Consider the following 14,617-nt stretch of genomic DNA (forward strand, 5'->3'; position numbering starts at 1 on the left):
AAGTGAAACATTAAATTAAGTTAAAGGACTTGGTGATTAATTATGCCTATAAATTTCAATTGTCATCAGATCAGTCACTTTAATAATCACTTAAAAAAAGATTATACTATAGAGGAAATAAATGATAATTAAGTGCAAGCGGCAATTACTTCAAAGAATTATTGCAAGAGTGTGGGGGCATTAGTGCTAACGAGTTTAGAAAGGAAAAATAGTTGAGTCATAAATTTTGGATGTTGTTATCATATATGACCAAGGAACAAATACTTAGATTTTGGAGATAAACTATGGGAACTTAGTAATGTTAAATCTTTTGAAAAAAAAACTTTGTTTCCTATTATGATCTTCTTTGATTCAAAGATTAATCTCTGTAATTGCGTGAAGCGAATACCCAATTTATAAAAAAAATGGATCTGTTCGCTTTGATAATTATGAAGTTTGCATGATTCAAGATATATTTCAATTTGTCTTAAGATTTTAAGCAATTTGAACATATTGTTACATGATGTGAGTTATGTTTTCAAAGTTTTGTGAATTTATTTTATTTATACGCATATTTAATGAACTAATCTTTTAGAGTAGAGTTTTTCATAGCATAATGAGAACTTCATATGATGCATCTATAATAGTTAAATATAGAAACTATCCCCTTGACATCATCATCTAACAAATGCATAATATTATTAGCAATAACATCATAGAACATACTATTATTTTCTAAATAGCACCTTAATTGCACTAGTCTATCTGCACATTTGGTTGCTTCCCTATACGAATGAACCACTTTTACCTCTTCCTGAGGCTCAATTAGTCATCAAATTTATCTTACCATAGCATGAATTGTGATACTTTTCGATACTCCCTTCCCTAAAACATTTGCAACTGCCATAGAGTTCACATTAAGCTTAACCCTAATCAATCCTAATCTTTTAGTATACTTACGCCCTTCAAACACCCCAAAGTTCAGCAACAAACACACTACAAAACCCAAGAGGTTTGACAAAATCACCAGTCTCGTAACCTCTGTTGTCTCTGATAACTTCACCATAACTTGCTCTATTATTCTCTTTACATGCTTCATCCATATTTAATTTAACCATATTAGCCAGAGGAGGCTTCCAACCAACCATCTCAATCAACATGGTTCCTTCCAAAAGAACACAGTTTTAAATTTTCACACTCTGATTGTACTTTTCAAATTATAACACATGATGGCGTAGATTGAAAGGAAGATTTAAAGATTCATCAAACTCTTCTTTATTCCTCCACATTCGTAAGAAGTGACACACCATTTTCCAGTGTTCACTCCAATCAACATTTTCATCAACCAACTCACACAATCTCACCCCTTCTAAATGGGCATGGATCTGCAGATCATGACCCATAATACATAATCCTGGTTCCAGCCAACTATCTGAAGGAGAAGGGCGATCCAAAATGCAGCGGAAATTAAAATTTTCTCCTTTAGTGATCCTTATGAATGGGCATGATCAGTGATAGAATAGTTACCTCTTGTGACGATTGAAACCTTCGATGCAGATCTACGGAGCGATCACGAACGTTGAACAACGACAACGCCTCTACTCAGTCCACATGAACGGATTCCTTCAATCTCAGTGCTAGCTGCTACGAATGAAGGTTTTAAGTGAGAGAGAGAGAGAAACAAAAAATGAAACTGCACTAAATGCTTCTGCACAAGGGTTCTATTTATAGAACCACTTGTATGGGCTTCAAGCTAAAAGCCCACTTAAGTGCATGTGGCCATATCTTATAATATGCCAAATTCACTTAAGCGCGTGTTACCTTACCATATTTCGTATTCTACTTAAGTACATCGTACCTTACGATGTTCTACAATTCACTTAAGTGCACCGTACCTTACGGTGTTCCTTAGTTACTCTATCTCTCATCAATCCGTCCTTTGTGTGTGACCCTGTAGGTTTTCGCGGCATTGGCAATTATATTAAATCACGTATTTAACATAATAAACAGTGAGCGGTATATAGCAACACATCACTGCTACCCAAGACACGAAAATGTCATGTGATCTGACAAATCCTTCTGTGGTAATACTTATGTGTATAATTACCCTTATGCCCTTATGTCTATATTGAACACAAGTCATAGACCGTGTCATCCTTTTCCAGTTCAATATTGGGCCCATAGACATTTATCCTGTTACGCAGGATGGGCAAATTCCATCTAGGTCACTCATGTCCCTTAGCATGCTTCGTGGAGTACCTATCAACTGTATTTATGGTCATTCAGTTACGGACAATGTTTGATCAGCAATAAGGCACTCGACTCTACATCTAGGGTCCATAGTGGTTTCAGGTTGAAGGGTGGTATACACCATTATCACTATGAGAATAACTTATGACACTTTGCATAACATTCTATATAGTATTCTCATAGCGGGTCCATCCAGTATAAATATTACTCTTAACATTCATACCTATGTTTAAGACTTGATAAATCCTTATCCATGATCCATGAGATGTGATCATCAATCTATATACATAATAATCTTAATGCTTTAATGTTATCCCACTTCACAATAAAGCTCGACTACGGATACTTTAAGAACAATGTCCTTATGTTTAATGTGATCTCATGATTAAGTCACACTTGATACATTAAACGGACTAGCTATTCTAGGGACTTTATTAAACAAACGTAATAAAGAAAAAGCCTTTTATTATTAATAAATAATTCGATAGCACCATTGTTATCACAATAGAGACCAATGGGATCCACAATGCTAGGAACTATGTCAAGTTCACTAATGAACTTTTTGATCCAAACAACTTCCTTTGTTGCACTTGAGGAAGCAATATACTCGGCCTCGGTTGTAGAATCAACAACTGTATCTTGCTTTGAACTTTTCCAGCTCACAGCGCCATCGTTTAACTAAAACACATAACCAAATTGCGATCTAAAGTCATCCTTATTTGTCTGGAAGCTAGCATCGGTGTATCCAATTACAACCAGCTCTTCATGACCTCCATATATCAAGAATGAGTCCTTTGTCCTTCTCAAATACTTAAGGATATTCTTGACAGCTACCCAGTGAGCATCACCAGGATCAGATTGGTACCTACTCGTTGCACTTAAAGCATATAAGACATCTGGTCGAGTATATAACATGGCATACATGACAGATCCTATTGCAGATGCATATGGAATCTTATTCGTGCGATCCCTTTCTTCCATAGTTGAAGGGGATTGTGTTTTTGATAGACACATGCCATGTTGCATAGGTATGAATCCTTTCTTGGAATCATGCATATTAAAGCGTCTCAGCACTTTGTCTATGTACGTACTTTGACTTAGGCCAAACAGTTTTTATGATCTATCTTTATAGATTCTGATTCCTAATATATAGGCTGCTTCACCTAGGTCCTTCATAGAAAATAATTTCCCCAACCAAGACTTTACTTGTTGTAGGGTAGGGATATCGTTTCCAATGAGTAATATGTCATCTACATATAATACCAGAAAAACGATCATGCTCCCACTAACCTTCTTGTAGACACAAGGCTCATCTTCGTTCTTGATGAATCCATATTGTTTTACTGTTTCATCAAAACGAAGATTCTAGCTTCTGGAAGCTTGCTTCAATTCATAGATTGATCTTTGTAACTTACATATCTTTTGGGCTTCTTCAGGTATGTCAAATCCTTCAGGTTGTGTCATGTACACATCCTTAAGAAGATTCCCATTAAGGAAAGCAGTTTTGACATCCATCTGCCATATTTCATAATCATGATATGCAGCGATAGCAAGTAAAATCCGATCAGATTTAAGCATTGCAACTGGTGAAAAGGTTTCATCATAGTCAACCCCATGCATTTGTTTATATCCTTTTGCAACCAGTCTTTCCTTATAGGTATGTATCTTACCATCCATGTCAGTCTTCTTTTTGAAGACCCACTTGCATCCTATAGGGTTAACTCCTACAAGAGGCTCTACCAAGGTCCAAACTTGGTTTGTGTACATGGAATCCATTTCAGATTTCATGGCTTCTAGCCACTTCTCAGACTCGGGACCAGTTATGGCCTCTTGGTAGGTCACATGCTCATCTTGATCCATGAGTAATACATCACCTTGATCAGTTATGAGATATCCATATCTCTCAGGTAGGTGACGTATCCTGCCTAACCTACGTTGGTCTTGTTCTACTTGAGCAGGTTGCTCTTCCACAACTACTTATGTTTCCTGCTCTAATTCCTCCATAGGTGTATCAATGCTTTGTGATTCTTGAATTTCTTCAAGCTCTACTTTCCTCCCACTGATTCCTTTGGAAATAAAATCCTTTTCTTGGAAAATTCCAGTTCGAGCGACAAACACTTTGCCCTCAGAAGGATTGTAGAAGTAATACCCTCTTGTTTCTTTAGGATACCCCATAAATAAGCATTTGTCAGATTTGGGCTCAAGCTTAGTTGAAACTTGTCGTTTCACATAAACTTCGCAACCCCAAATCTTCATGTAAGACATATGTGGTTTCTTACCACTCCATATCTCATATGGTGTCTTCTCAACCTTTTTGGATGGAACACGGTTAAGTGTGTAAGTTGCTGTCAATAGTGCATGTCCCCAAAAGGAGTTTGGAAGATCGGCGTGACTCATCATGGATCGGACCATGTCTAACAGGGTTCGATTTCTTCTCTCAGATACACCATTCCATTGGGGTGTTCCAGGAGGAGTAAGTTTGGATAGGATCCCACACTCTTTCAGATGGTCATCAAACTCTAGGCTTAAATACTCACCACCTCGATCTGATCAAAGAGTTTTAATATTCTTACCTAGTTGGTTTTGTACTTCATTCTTGAATTCCTTGAACTTTTCAAAGGACTCTGATTTGTATTCCATTAAATACACATAACCATATCTACTGAAATCATCAGTAAATGTGATGAAGTACTGAAAACCTCCTCTGGCTGGTATGTTCAGTGGTCCACATACATCAATATGTATGAGGGCCAAAAGATCATTAGCTCTTTCACCTTTTCCTGTGAATGGAGACTTTGTCATCTTTCCAATTAAACAAGATCTGCATGTCTCATATGATTCATAATCAAAAGAGTCCAAGAGTCCATCTTTATGGAGTTTGGAAATGCGTTTCTCATTTATGTGGCCTAATCGACAATGCCAAAGGTAAGTTGGATTTAACTCGTTAGGTTTCATCCTTTTAATATTAATGTTATAAATAGGCATTTCGAGATCAAGGACATATAGTCCATTGCTCATTTGTGCAATAACATAGAATATATCATTCAAATAAATTAAGCAACAATTGTTCTTTATTATAAATGAAAAGCCAAACTTGTCCAAACAAGAAATGGAAATAATATTCCTGCTAATTGCAGGTACATAATAACAGTTCTCTAACTGAATTATTAAACCACTAGGTAAAGTCAATACATAAGTTCCTACGGTTAAAGCAGCAACCTTTGCTCCATTGCCAACTCGTAGGTCAACTTCACCTTTTGCCAAATCTCTACTTTCTTTTAGCCCCTGCACATTTGTACAAATGTGGGAACCGCATCCAGTATCTAATACCCATGATGCAGAAGTAGATAAATTTATTTCAATAACAAAAATACCTGAAGTTGAAGTCTCTACTCCATTCTTCGTATCTTCTAGGTACTTTGGGCAGTTTCTCTTCCAGTGTCCGGTCTTACCGCAATGGAAGCAGGTGCCTGCCTTTGCTATGCCTCCACTAGGCTTCAAAGCAGCAACAATGGGTATGGGTTTGGAAACTTCCTTGCCTTTCCCTTTATCACCCTGCTTGGTGGGTCTTTTGTTCTGTCTCTTTCCATTTTCGATCATCAAAATGGACTTCCCTTTTGACTTCAGGTTCTGCTCAACAGTCTTTAACATGGCTAGCAGTCCAGGAAGAGATTTGTCCATATCATTCATATTGAAATTTAGGACAAATTGACTGAATCTATCTAGCAACGATTGCAAGATCAAATCAGTCGCAAGTTCCTTTCCGAGGGGAAAACCCAACCTTTCAAGGTTTTCCACGTACCCAATCATCTTGAGCACATGGGGACCTACAAGGGCTCCCTTAGATAACTTGCCTTGAAAAAGGGCTTTTGAAACTTCAAACCTTTCATTCCTTTCTTGCTCTTGATAGAGCATCTTCAGGTGTTAGATCATATCGAACGTTGCCATGTTCTCATGTTGCTTTTGCAACTCTGAGTTCATGGTAGCCAGCATGAGACAAGCAGTTTCATTGGCATCATCGACATGCTTCTTATAAACATCTCTTTCTGCCTTAGGTGCAGAACTAGGAGGTTCCTCTTCAGGAACAGGTTTCTCCAAGACATACAACTTTCTATCATGTTTGAGGACAATCCTCAGATTTCGGTGCCAATCCAGAAAATTTGTCCCAGACAATTTTTCCTTGTCAAGGATTGATCGCAAAATATTGTTAGAGGTGTTTGTTGTCATGGTAATCTACATAAGAATTAATGAAAATATAAGTATCAATAACATATTTAATTAGGCCTTTAATTAAATATGCTCCCACTGTTTTACTCAAAACAAATGACCCTCATCATTTGATTCGGAAAATTCCGTTGGAAGATTTTCTAGTGGGTCGAGATCCACATTTCACTTTGTTTTAAGTCCGCGTAGGCGGATTACACAAAACTAGGTTATTTAGGTAGGAACTCCTTCCAATTGTATCTAATACAACTCTCGAATATTTTAGTTGGGTGAATAACTCCTTATTCCAATCCATCACATGGATCATTTCCAACTCTTGCTTCTAAACACATATAATCTTATTATAATTTGTTTAGTTAAGTTTGACCCATTGTTATATTAAAATTATCCCATCGCACCTTACTAATATAGAACATGCACCTCGTGTAGGCGAAACCTACATTATCCGATACTAGTCTTGATGAGTGCTAAAACATGGAAAGCATAAACTTAATATTTAATTTGAGGGAATTGCAATTATTCTGATCTCACCGACTTATTTATCATATAAATCGTCTCTCACATGCATCAACATACATTCACATGCATCAACATACATTCACATGCATCAACATACATAATGAAACAGTTATGGCCCCTAGCACAATTGTTCTCCCAAGTCAATGAGAGAACCTAAGCTAACCTAATAACGATCTAAACTTCTCCAAGAAAGATCTTCAAGGTTGTCCTCCTTTGATATTGAATTCTTCTCTTTCTTCATAATATTACATTACATAAAAGAAACTCATTTTACATACGAGGAAGTGAGATTAGAAAAGAAGTTACATTAAGAGATTAAAAGAGAGGCACGACACGCAGGTCGTATTTAAAAAAACGCAAAACAAAATAAAGGAAAACTAAGGCCATAACCGATCACCACAAGACAATAATAATAAACACATAATTATTATTAATTTTAATTCTTTTAATTAATTAAAACCAAATTAAATTTTGGCGACTGATCACACTACGCAGAGTTAGCCGGGGGTCCGCTGCCCGGTCAACACAACTCTTAATGAACAATTCATTTGAAATCGACGTTGTTTTGCATCAACACAACTCTTGCGCAGTCACAAAACGGAAACCCCGAGAATTCTGACTCTGTGAATGTGACGAACGTCACAAGCATGTTACGACTGTCACGTCTAGCTTGTTACGACCGTCACAGGCCCATGACGAACGTCACGCGGCCAAAACAATAGAAATGCCTAGAATTATGGATCTGTGAATGTGACGATCGTCACAAAGCATGTTACGACTGTCACGTCCAGCTTTTTACGATCGTCACAGACCCATGACGAACGTCACGCGACCAAAATCAGCGGTTTTGAAACAGTCAACAGATGTGATCCAACAAGCCCTCAATTCACAACTCCTTGACGGCACAACCTTTGTGCCGTCACTAACCCTAATGCACCAATTTCAGACCGTCAAACCCACCTCAATTGTTGATTCAGTATGATTGATCAACAGGTCATTGCTTCACCATACTAATGTTGGATTCCGACGCAAATGACCATTGATCGCTCAAAGGAAAACAACCATCAAGTGTTTGAATGAACGAAACAGAAACAGTATATCATGTATACCGTATTTTGCATTAGGATTACTTATATCATATATATATATATATATATATATATATATATATATATATATATATATATATATATATATATATATATATATATATATATATATATATATATATATATATATATATATATATATATATATATATATATATATATATATATATATATATATATATATATATATATATATATATATATATATATAATATATATATATATATATATATATATATATATAACTTGATCGATCTCAATTGCGTAACCTATGGACGATCGATGTATCGCTGCTTCACCATACTAATGTCGGATTCCGAAGCATAGTCAACATCAATCATCCAAATCATACACACATGATGCCAAATTTAATTACTCGTTTAATTAATTGATTCATTCTGTCTTTTAAACATATTAATACAGAAAATAAACAGCTATCAGATGCATGGTTTCGTAAGTGGCTCTGATACCACTGAAGGAGAAGGGCGATCCACAACGCAACGGAAATTAAAATTTTCTCCTTTAGTGATCCTTATGAATGGGCATGATCAGTGATAGAATAGTTACCTCTTGTGATGATTGAATCCTTTGATGCAGATCTACAGAGCGACCACGAACGTTGAACAACGACAACGCCTCTACTCAGTCCACACGAACGGATTCCTTCAATCTCAGTGCTAGCTACTACGACTGAAGGCTTTGAGTGAGAGAGATAGAGAAACTAAAAATGCAACTGCACTAAATGCTTCTGCACAAGGGTTCTATTTATAGAACAACTTGTGTGGGCTTCAAGCCAAAATCCCACTTAAGTGTATGTGGCCCATATCTTATAATATGCCAAATTCACTTAAGCGTGTGTCACCTTACCATATTTCGTATTCTACTTAAGTACACCGTACCTTACGATTTCCTATAATTCACTTAAGTGCTTCGTACCTTACGGTGTTCCTTAGTTACTCTATCTATCATCAATCCGTCCTTTGTGTGTGGCCCTGTAGATTTTCGCGGCATTGACAATTATATTAAATCACGTATTTAACATAATAAATAGTGAGCGGTATCTAGCAACACATCACTGCTACCCAAGACACGAAAATGTCATGTGATCTGACAAATCCTTCTGTGATAATACTTATGTGTATAATTACCCTTTTGTCCTTTTGTCTATATTGAACACAAGGCATAGACCGTGTCATCATTGTCCAGTTCAATATTGGGCCCATAGACATTTATCATGTAACGCAGGATGGGCAAATTCCATCTAGGTCACTCATGTCCCTTAGCATGCTTCGTGGAGTACCTATCAACTATCTTTATGGTCATCCAGTTACGGACAACGTTTGATCAGCAATAAGGCACTCAACTCTACATCTAGGGTCCATAGTGGTTTCAGGTCGAAGGGTGGTATACACCATTATCACCATGAGAATAACTTATGGCACTTTGCATAACATTCTATATAGTATTCTCATAGCGGGTCAATCCAGTATAAATATTACTCTTAACATTCATACCTATGTTTAAGACTTGATAACTCCTTATCCATGATCCATGAGATGTGATCATCAGTCTTTATACACAATAGTCTTAATGCTTTAATGTTATCCCACTTCACAATAAAGCTCGACTACGGATGTGTTGGTTCTAAGTGTTGGCAGCAATTTTGGTAAAACAAAGAGTGTTCACAAGATGTTATGTGTGATGTCTTAACATGAGATATCATATGTACCTGTTGGAGTTCAAGAACATGATCATGCAGGATTGTTTTAGAATGTCATAATGACATGGCATCTGATGATGTGTACCTGTTGGAGTTTAAATGAAAGACATGATCATGCATGATTGTTTCAAGATGTCATACACAATGTCATGGCATCTGATATGTATGTACCTGCTGGAAATTAATAATGGAATTATGGAATTATGCAGGATTGTTCCAGGATGTCAGACCCGATGTCATGACATCCTGTACACAGAACATTCAGTGTGAATGTCTGGTGTTTTGTGATTGCATAATTAATGGCAATCTATGTATGATTGAAGATCTGATTTGCAGGCGCATTCAATCATTGATTACAACCTGATTTACTTATTTTCCAAGGAAATCTAACCAGCTGTCATGAGAAGATTTGATTGGAAAATAGATTTAGGGTTTTCAAGATGTCCAAGCCCAGCTAAATGCTTCTATAAATAGGACATGGAAAACCTGATTTTATACACAACCAATACTGAGCCAAATACAAAGAGAGGGAGCTAGGGTTTGTGTCTTGTTTAGTCGTGAGACTTGTAAGCCATTCAAGTCATCCATTGATGATTGAATTGGTCTGATTTGTGGTTGTAATTTGTCACTCTAAAGCTGTTAAGCAAGAGTGTGTGTCTACTTGATTAAAGCTGTGAAGCAAGATCAAGTGTGTGTCTTCTTGATCAAAGCTGTTAAGTAAGATCAAGAGTGTGTCTTCTTGATTGAAACTGTGAAGTAAAATCAAGAGTGTGTTATTGAAAAGTGTTTTCTTTTCTCAAGGGATTGTTGTTTAAGATCACAGGTGTGATTGTAGGGAAGTGAGTGGGTTCTCATATCTAAGAGTTCTTAGGTAGAAATTTCACGGGTAGAGATTAGGTGAGAAAGACTGTAACTTGTTGAAGTGTACGAAGAGTCTTTGAACTGATTCTATTTTAGTGAATTTCCTTCCTATCTTGGTAGCCCCCAGATGTAGGTGAGTTGGACCGAATTGGGTTAACAATTGCTTGTGTCTCTTGCATTTACTATTCTTTATCTTTCTTCTGTTTATGTTGTTCAAATATTAGTGTCGTGACATTACCTTCGACATCTCATATCTGATACCAGAATTTCAATTGGTATCAGAGCAGGCATCCTGCTCTGGTTCTGGGTGAGATCTAGGGACAACACTTTCTGGTATAATGGAGAGAGATAGAGGATCTATTCACAGGCCACCAAATTTGGATGGATCTAACTATGACTACTAGAAACCTAGAATGGTAGCCTTCCTAAAAACTCTTGATAATAAGGCTTGGAAGACTGTGTTAACAGGCTGGTGTAGCACCTCAAATTTGCACCCACCATTTTTGTACATACATTTTCATGTTTAGGTCATTAGCATTGCATTGTCCACTGCATAGCATTGCATTGTCCATTGCCAAGTCAGTCATCAGTCAGACTGGTTAGGAGGCTCAGTTGTGCAAGCAAGCAAGTGCATTTTCCATGAGATCAAAGCCCTAGGGTTGATTAAATGTATTCATGTGACCTAGGGATCATTTTGAAGTGGTTTGGCCAAAGGTTGGATGTTCAGAAGTCATCAGTCAAGATGCAATTCATCTGAAACCCTAGAAAGTACCAAAGTCAACAGTCAATGCAATCATGGATTTGAAGGTGGGAGATGGTTAGAGAGGCTTCATTCATGTCCATACAAATCTCATTTGACATTTCAAACATCAACAATGAAGAATTTGAGGTCAGATGAAAAGTTTCCAAAAATAGTAAGTGACATGTAATTGGAAATTGCCAAAAATGGAAAGGTCTTCTCCTCAAGATTACATGTCCAAGCAAGCTCCAAATGAAATTTTGTCCAACATGAAAGTTGAATATCTTGCTCTCACCTTTCCAAAAAGTCAAAGAACATGAATTTCTCATGTATGGTTGAAAAGTTATGGATCAATCATGGTCAAGATAATTTGAACTTCACAAGTGCATAACTTTTGAACCAAAAGGCCAAATGAGATGGTTCTTTTTGTAACATTTCTATTTTGACATGAGCTATCCAAAACATACATCAAAAACCGTGCATTCTCATCACATAATTTTTTTATTTTTCACTTGATTTTTGGATGGAATTTTCAAATTTTTAAATAATGCATTGTTTAGACTTGGCAACACTTCCATTGGCTTACCAACAGAATTTTGAGTGGATTTAGGCCCAATTTCGTGTACTGTTCCATTCATACCATGCATAGAGGTGGAAATATCAATTTGGCATAAACACTTGTTTTCACTAATTACACTTACCAAATGCCTAAACATGATTAAGAGCTTGATTAACAGATGATATATAAGTGAAACCCTAACAGATTTCAGCATTAACACATCATTTTTTTCCAGATCTAGATCAAATTGCATAATCTTCATTTTTTTGCTCTCTCACTTTTTCTGCAAATTTCTTTGAATCCATTGCTATTTCCTCGACCAAATCATCATCCACAATCATAATGGAGCTGGATTGAAGCAAGTATTCAAGGATTTTCGAGCTGGTTTGGAACTGTTGAAGTTGTGCATCACCAATGACAGTTGGATTTTCTGCAAGAATCGTGCAAGATTGAGCTCTCAGCATTCATCCATCCATCATATAGGAGTTGAGGATCAACTGTTTCTGCATTTCAGAGCTCGAATCCACTTGTTTTACTTCTGCACTTCCAACAAGGTGAGATCTCGAGTGTCACGATTCATGCAATTATCATGTGTTTATGGTAGATCTTTCCATGCTGAACATGCTGAGCTTTGTTTCGATGATTTTCATTGAGAATTGAACAAGTTATGATGATTATAAGTTTGACACATGAAATTTATTCTGCTCGATCCATGCATGATAGTAAGAATTAGAGCAATTTGAGTTTGGATTGTTGATGTACGTTGGGAGATGAGTCTATTGGTGTGTTCATTTTTAATTTCTGGATATGTGTGTTCTTGAGTGTATGAAGAATGTATGAATGCGCATGAAGATTAGGGTTCCCGTTCCCAGAAATATGTTTGATCCGTGCCTGGCCTTGCTTGCATGCGTTTCAGTGTTTTTAGCCATGTAGTGGTCCACGTGTATACGGCATAGCGTGTTGATTGGTCCAGATTAATCCTCCTTGCCACATGTATTTAGTGAAACGGCGCGTTTCACTCATAAACGCGCTAGTTTCAAATCCTTACACGGTTCGATCCCTGGTGTTGGACATTTCCAATAAGGCCTTTGCATTTTTATTCATTTTCACCATGCCATTCACATACATACTTTCATGTGCTTTTTGATTTTTTCTCCATTTCAAAAATCCATATCTTCATGAATAATTGTCCAAATGATATGAGGTTTTTTGCACTTTGTTCCTTATCATGTCTACTATTTCTTGATGATTTTTCCAGAAATTGTGCACGCATGGATTTTTATTTTGCTTAGGGAATGTTCATACACGTGTTTTCTTGACCTACCTTTCCATTTTGATTGTGAAATGATGAGATTTTATCCAATGCTCTTGAAATTTTGTGTGCTTAAAATAGACATCCTAATGGACATTTTGGTATAGAGTTTGCATTTTTCCCATGTCTGGTTGATGAGTTATGATCTGTTTAATGTAGGTGTGACAATGTGTGTCACACCATTGCTTGCTCAGCTTGTGGATTTTATTTTCCAAGCCAATTAAATGCCAATTAATGAGATTTTTTGCATGATGCTACTTCTGGATGTAAAGTTTGATCATGAATTTTTGTAGAATTTTTGAGTGCATTTCCAATTTGTTTGAGATTTTCTTTGTTGATTGGTCATGTTTGGACTTTTTGAGAGTCATGAACTTAGATGATTTGTGAAATGCTTGATGTTTATCATATGAACCTGAAATTTTGCACATGTTTTCTAGACACTTTGAAGTTTGTCTTGGATTTGGTTTGATGTCCATATCATGTTTGGATTCTGTTTTAGGCTTGTGTTAAGATGATGTATCCAATTGTGCTTTGTTTGAGCTTGTTTGTGTATACCTTGCCTTGATGAATTTAATTTCCTTGCTTAAACTTGTCCAAATGCCTTGAAATTTGGTATGATGATCATGTTATGAGTGCTGTTTAGCCATGATTTTTATTGGGATTTATTGAGTCATTCTTGAGTTGATGTGGATTGGTTCATTCTGTTTGCTTCTATGAGCTTTCAAATTGCATGCTTTGCCTTATATGCCTTGTGAAATGATATTGGTTGATGCTATTGATATGAGACCACCTGGATATTGTTCTTAATTGATTAAGCTTGATTTTTGCCAATTTTCATGTTCTGTTTTGAATTATTGCTCCCTCTTTGACCCTAGGCCTTGTCCTAGTGGTTTGCCTCTCACATTTGAGTTTTGTTTCAGGATAAGAAGCACAATTGCCATACTTGATGATGTTCACTCATTTGGAGTTGATCCATTGTTTGTTGATGACTAATCTTGAGTTTGTTTTGTAGGCTTTGAGACTTAAGCCTAGGCCTTGTGGCTTGCACCTTTGTGCATTGATGCTTGTCTGTCTGTTTATGTACAGTTGACTGTTGACCACTAGTCTGTCTGTTTGACTTTTGTTGACTTGTATACTGATTGTGTTAGATTGTTTTCAGGTACCTTAGTTGCTATAGTTCCTTTGTGAACTTGCTTTTTCTTTGCTTGATAGCTTGAGCATTGAGGTATAATTTCTTTTCTTCATGTAGTCTGGAAGACCTGGCCTGTTATGTGGTCAGGCACCTGTCTGAAGTCCTCCTTAAGAGGCAATGTTTGTGATTGTTTATCTTTGTCCCCTGTACATA

Source organism: Lathyrus oleraceus, chromosome 5, assembly GCF_024323335.1.
Source record: "Lathyrus oleraceus cultivar Zhongwan6 chromosome 5, CAAS_Psat_ZW6_1.0, whole genome shotgun sequence".
Classification (NCBI taxonomy): domain Eukaryota; kingdom Viridiplantae; phylum Streptophyta; class Magnoliopsida; order Fabales; family Fabaceae; genus Lathyrus; species Lathyrus oleraceus.